This window comes from Balaenoptera acutorostrata, chromosome 14 (assembly GCF_949987535.1).
Source record: "Balaenoptera acutorostrata chromosome 14, mBalAcu1.1, whole genome shotgun sequence".
Taxonomy (NCBI): Eukaryota; Metazoa; Chordata; class Mammalia; order Artiodactyla; family Balaenopteridae; genus Balaenoptera; species Balaenoptera acutorostrata.
In genome coordinates this window covers 88,006,801-88,012,736 of record NC_080077.1, presented here as the reverse complement: position 1 = coordinate 88,012,736, position 5,936 = coordinate 88,006,801, and the positions used below count along the sequence as shown (strand labels likewise).

The window sequence follows — 5,936 nt, the reverse complement described above, 5'->3', positions numbered from 1 at the left end:
GTTCATAAAAATTAAAAATGAAACTATCCAGCATTTGCCTATGAGAAAATACATATAGTACCGGACTCTACTAACAAAAATCTGGGGTGGGGGTAGGGAGAACTCAATGAATAATGTCAAGCACGCAGAGCCGTCATTTCATCTTTGCTCTACGAGTGTAGAGTGAAACACATGTGATGTATGAACACATCAAGGTATAGACAGGTATAGAAATGACTGCCCATTTATGAAACAGAGACATCAGCAATTTCTTTAAATAGTTACAGATCAAAAGCAAAACCACACTCTGGTGAGAACAACGTCGCTTCACCATTATTTTATTCTCAGCTCTGTCTTATTTTAATTGAGGTATAATTGACATATAATATCAATATAGTATTATGTATACTATCATACTAGTTTCACATGTGCAGCATACTGCTCCAATACTTTTATATATTGCAAAATAATGATCCTAATAAGTCTGGTTAACACCCATCACCATACATCGCTACAAAATTTTTCTTGTGATGAGAATTTTTAAGATCTACACTTTCAGCAAATTTGAAGTATGCAATGCAGTCTTAAAAACTATAGCAGTGTTCTCTACATTACATCCTCCTCATTTATTTTATAACGGGGAGGTTGTATCTTTTGATCCTCTTCTTCCATTTTGCCCATCCCCAAACCCCCACCTATGGCAACCACCAATTGCTTCTCTGTATCTATGAGTTTAGTTTTTGTGTTTTTGTTTTTGGTTAGATTCCACATATAAGTGAGTTCATATGGTATTTGTCCTTCTCTAACTTATTTCATTTATTTCAACTAGTATAATGCCTTCAAAGTCCATCCATGTTGTCACAAATTACAACATTACCTTCTTTTTCATAACAATGCTCCTCTGTAACTGTACTAAATTTACTTCATCCATTCATCCATCAATGGATACTTAGGTGGTTTTCATATCTTTGCTACTGTAAATTGACCTGCACTGAAAATGGGGTTCATATATCTTTTTGAGTCAATGTTTTTATTTTCTTTGGATAGATATCCAGAAGTGGAATTGCTGGATCATATGGTAATTCTACTTTCAAACCTAAGAGAAACTCCATACTGTTTTTCATAGTGGCTGCACCAATCTACATTCCCACAAACAGTACGAAAGGGAAACCCCTCCTCTTCTCCACATCTTTACCTAAACTTGTTATGTCTTGTCTTTATGATGACAGTCATTCTAACAGCAGTGAGGTGATATCTCATTGTGATTTTGATTTGCATTTCCCTGAGGATTAGAAATGTTAAGCACCTTTCCATGTACCTAAAGGACATCATTTTTTGAAAAATGTCTATTCAGAATCTACCTATTTTTAAATTGGATTGTTTGGTTTTTGCTACTGAATTGTGTGAATTCTTTATGTATTTTGGATATTAACCCCTTATCAGATATGTGATTTGCAAATAATTTTCCCATTCAGTAGGTTGTATTTTCATTTATTTGATGGTTTTCTTTGCTGTGCAGAAGCTTTTTAGTGTGATATAGTCTCCCTTATTTAGGCTTTCGTTACCTTTGCTTTTAGTGTGAAATTCAAAAAATCATCACCAGGACTGATGTCAAGAGCCTTACTGCCTGTTTTCTTTTAGGAATTTTATGGTTTCAGGTCTTATATTCAAGTCTTTAATCTAGTTTGAGCTAAATTTTGTGTATGGTATAATATAATGGTCCAGTTTCATTCTTTTTCATGTGCCTGTCCAGTTTCCCCAACACCTTTTATTTAAGAGACTGTCCTTTCCCTATTATATATTCCTGGCTATTTTGTCATACATTAAATGACTATAGGTGTGTAAGTTTATTTCTGGGTTCTCTTTTCTGTTCTATCGATCTATGTGTCTGTGTTTATGACAATACCACACTTTTAATTACAGGTATACCCTGTTTTATTGCACTCCACTTTACTGTGCTTGGCGGATGTCATGTTTTTTTGCAAATTGAAGGTTTCTGGCCACCTTGCTTTGAGCAAATCTGTCTGAACCATTTTTCCAACAGCATTTGTTCACTTCATGTCTCTGCGTCATTTTTTAGTAATTCTAACAATACTTCAAACTTTTAAATTTATCATTACATTTGTTATGATGTAATCATATGATCAATGATCTGTGATCATTGATTTCCGATGTTACTATTGTAATTATTTTGGGGGCCACAAACTGCACCCATATAAGACAGTGAACTTGATAACTATTGTGTGTGCTCTGACTGTTCCACCAACCAGCCATCCCCCCATCTCTCTCTCTCTCTCTCTCTCTCTCTCTCTCTCTCTGGGCCTCCCTATTCTCTGAGACACAATAGCCTTGAAAGTTGGTCAATTAATAACCAAACAATGGCTTCAAAGCTTTCAAGTGAATGGAAGAGTCACACATCTCTTACCTTAAATCAAAAGTTAGAAATGATTGTTTCCTGAGGAAGGTATGTTGAAAACAAATATATGACAAAAGCTAGGCCTCTTGCACCAAACAGTTAGCCAAGCTGTGAATGAAAAGGAAAAGTTCCTAAAGAAAATTAAAAGTGATACTCCAATGAACACAAAAATGATAAGAAAGTGAAACAGCCTTGTTGCTGCCATGGAGGAGTTTTAGTGGTCTAGATAGAACATCAAACCAGCCAAAACATTCCCTTAAACCAAAGCCTAATCCAGAGCAAGGCCCTAACTTCCTTCAATTTTTTGAAGGCTGACAGAGGTGAAGATGCTGCATCAGGAAAGTACAAAGCTAGCATAGGTTGGTTCATGAAGTTTAAGGAAAGAAGCCACACTCATAACATAAAAGTGCAAGGTGAAGCAGCAAGTGCTGATGTATTATAAAAGCTGCAACAAGGTCTAGCTAAGATAATTCATGAAGGTGACTACACTAAAGAACAGATTTTCAATGTAGAAAAAACAGCCTTCTATACTACAAAGCTACAGTAATCAAAACAGTATGGTACTGGCACAAAAACAGAAATATAGATCAATGGAATGGGATAGAAAGTCCAGAGATAAACCCACCTATGGTCACCTATTATATGACAAAGGAGGCAAGAATATGCAATGGAGAAAAGACAGCCTCTTCAATAAGCAGAGCTGGGAAAACTGGACAGCTTCATGTAAAAGAATGAAATTAGAACACTCCTGGGCTTCCCTGGTGGTGCAGTCATTGAGAATCCGCCTGCCAATGCAGGGGACACGGGTTCGAGCCCTGGTCTGGGAAGATCCCACATGCCACAGAGCAGTTGGGCCAGTGAGCCACAACTAATGAGCCTGCACGTCTGGAGCCTGTGCTCCGCAACAAGAGAGGCCACGACAGTGAGAGGCCCACACACCGCGATGAAGAGTGGCCCCCGCTCGCCGCAACTAGAGAAAGCCCTCGCACAGAAATGAAGAGCCAACACCGCCAAAAATAAATAAATAAATAAAATAAATTTATAAAACACTCCCTAACACCATACACAAAAATAAACTCCATAGGTATTAGAGACCCAAATGTAAGGCCAGATACTGTAAAACTCTTAGAGGAAAACATAGGCAGAACACTCTTTGACATAAATCGCAACAAGATCTTTTTCAATCTACCTCCTAGATTAATGAAAATAAATACAAAAATAAACAAATGGGACCTAATGAAACTTAAAAACTTTTGCACAAAAAAGGAAACTGTAAACAAAACAAAAAGACAACCCTCAGGTTGGGACAAAATATTTGCAAACAAAGCAACTGACAAGGGGTCAATCTCCAAAATATACAAACAGATCATGTGGCTCAATATCAAAAACAACAAACAAACAACCCAATCAAAAAATGGTGGAAGATCTAAATAGACATTTCTCCAAAGAAGACATACAGATGTATAAAAAGCACATGAAAAGATGCTCAACATCACTAATTATTAGAGAAATTCAAATCAAAACTACAATGAGGTATCAGCCCACACTAATAAGAATGGTCATCATCAAAAAATCTACCAACAATAAATGTTGGAGAGGATATGGAGAAAAGCTATTTTAACTTATATGTGGAATCTAAAAAAGAAAAAGGGTAAAAATGAACTTATCTACAAAACAGAAATAGAGTTATAGATGTAGAAAACACACTTATGGTTACCAGGAGGTAAGGACAAGAGGGATAAACTGGAAGATTGGGATTGACATATATACACACTACTATGTATAAAATAGATAAGTAATAAGGACTTACTGCATAGCACATGGAACTCTACTCAGTACTCTGTAATGGCCTATATGGGAAAAGAATCTTAAAAAGAGTGGCTATATGTATATGTATAACTGATTCACTTTGTTGTACACCTGAAACTAATGCAACATTGTAAATCAGCTATACTCCAATAAAAAAATTTTAAAAAGATGCCATCTAGGACTTTCATAACTAGAGAGGAGAAGTCGATGCTCAGCTTTCAAGCTTCAAAAGACAAACTGATTCTCTTGTTAGGGACTAAAGCGGCTGGTGACTTTAAGTTGAAGTCAATGCTCGTTTCCCATTCCAAAAATCCCAGGACCCTTAATAATCATGCTAAATCTTCTCTGCCTGTGCTCTCTAAATGGAACAACAAAGCCCAGATGACAGTACATCTGTTTACAACATGGTTTACTGAATATTTTAAGCCCACTGCTGAGACCTACGGCTCAGAAAAAAAAAATTTTTTTTTTCAAGTATTACTGGTCATTACGAAGAACTCTGAGAGAGAAGGACAAAGAGATTAATGTTTTCATGCCTGCTAACACAATATCCATTCTGCAATCAATGGATCAAAGAGTACTTTTTACTGCCAAGTTTTATGATTTAAGAAAAACATTTTGTAAGGCTATAGCTGCCATAAATAGTGATTCCCCTGATGAATCTGCACAAAGTCAATTGAAAATCATTCAGAAGGATTCACCATTCTAGATGTCATTAAGAACATTTGTGATTCATGAGAAGAGGTCAAAATATTGACAGTAACAGGAGTTTGGAAGAAGTTGATTCCAACCTTCCTGGATGACTTGGAGGGGTTCAAGACTTCAGTGGAAGAAATAGCTGCAGATGTGGTGGATACAGCAAGAGAACTAGAATTAGAAGTGGAGCTCAAAGATGTGACTGAATTGCTGCAATCTCATCATAAAAGCTGAAGGGATGAGGAGTTGCTTCTTATGGATAAGCAAAGAACATTGTTTCTTGAGATGGAATCTACTCCTGGTAAAGACGCCGTGAAGATTGTTGAAATAACAACAAACGAATTAGAATATGACATAAACTTAGTTGATAAAGCAGCAGCAAGGTTTGAGAAGAATGACCCCAATTTTGAAAGAAATTCTAGTGCGGGTAAATGCCATCAAACAGCATTACCTGCTACAGAGAAATTATTAGTGAAAGGAAGAGTTCCACCCTGATCAGTCAGTAGCCATCAACATTGAGGTAAGACCCTCCACCAGCAAAAAGATTACAATTCACTGAAAGCTCACGTGATGGTTAGCATTCTTTAGCAATAAATTATTAGAATTTAGAATTTAGCATTCTTTAACAATAAATTATTTTTTTAAGTTATAATATTTACATTGTTTTTTAGATATAATGCTATTGAACACTTAATAGACTACATATAGTGTAAACATAACTTTTATATGCACTGGGAAAACTAAAAATTCATTGCAATATTCAATCCATTGTGGTGGTCTGGAACTGAACCTGCAATATCTCTGAAATATTCCTGTACTATATCCATGTAATATAATTTGAAATCAGGGATCTCACATATTGTTTTTTATTTCTTGTGGTATCCTTGTTTCGTATGGTGAGTTTGGAACTTTTCCCTCCTTTTCTATTTTTGGAAAAGATTGAGAAAATTTGTATTAATTTTTCTTTAAATGTTTGATGGAATTCACCAGTGAAGCCTTCTAGTCCTGGACTTTTGTATGTTGGGAAGTTTTTGAT

General features: G+C 35.9%; 1 pseudogene; it reads left to right on the top strand.

Moving 5' to 3' along the window:
• Positions 1-2,357: 2,357 nt before the first annotated feature.
• LOC130704726 (tigger transposable element-derived protein 1-like) lies at positions 2,358-5,478 on the top strand (annotated as a pseudogene).
• The last annotated feature ends 458 nt before the right edge of the window (positions 5,479-5,936 follow it).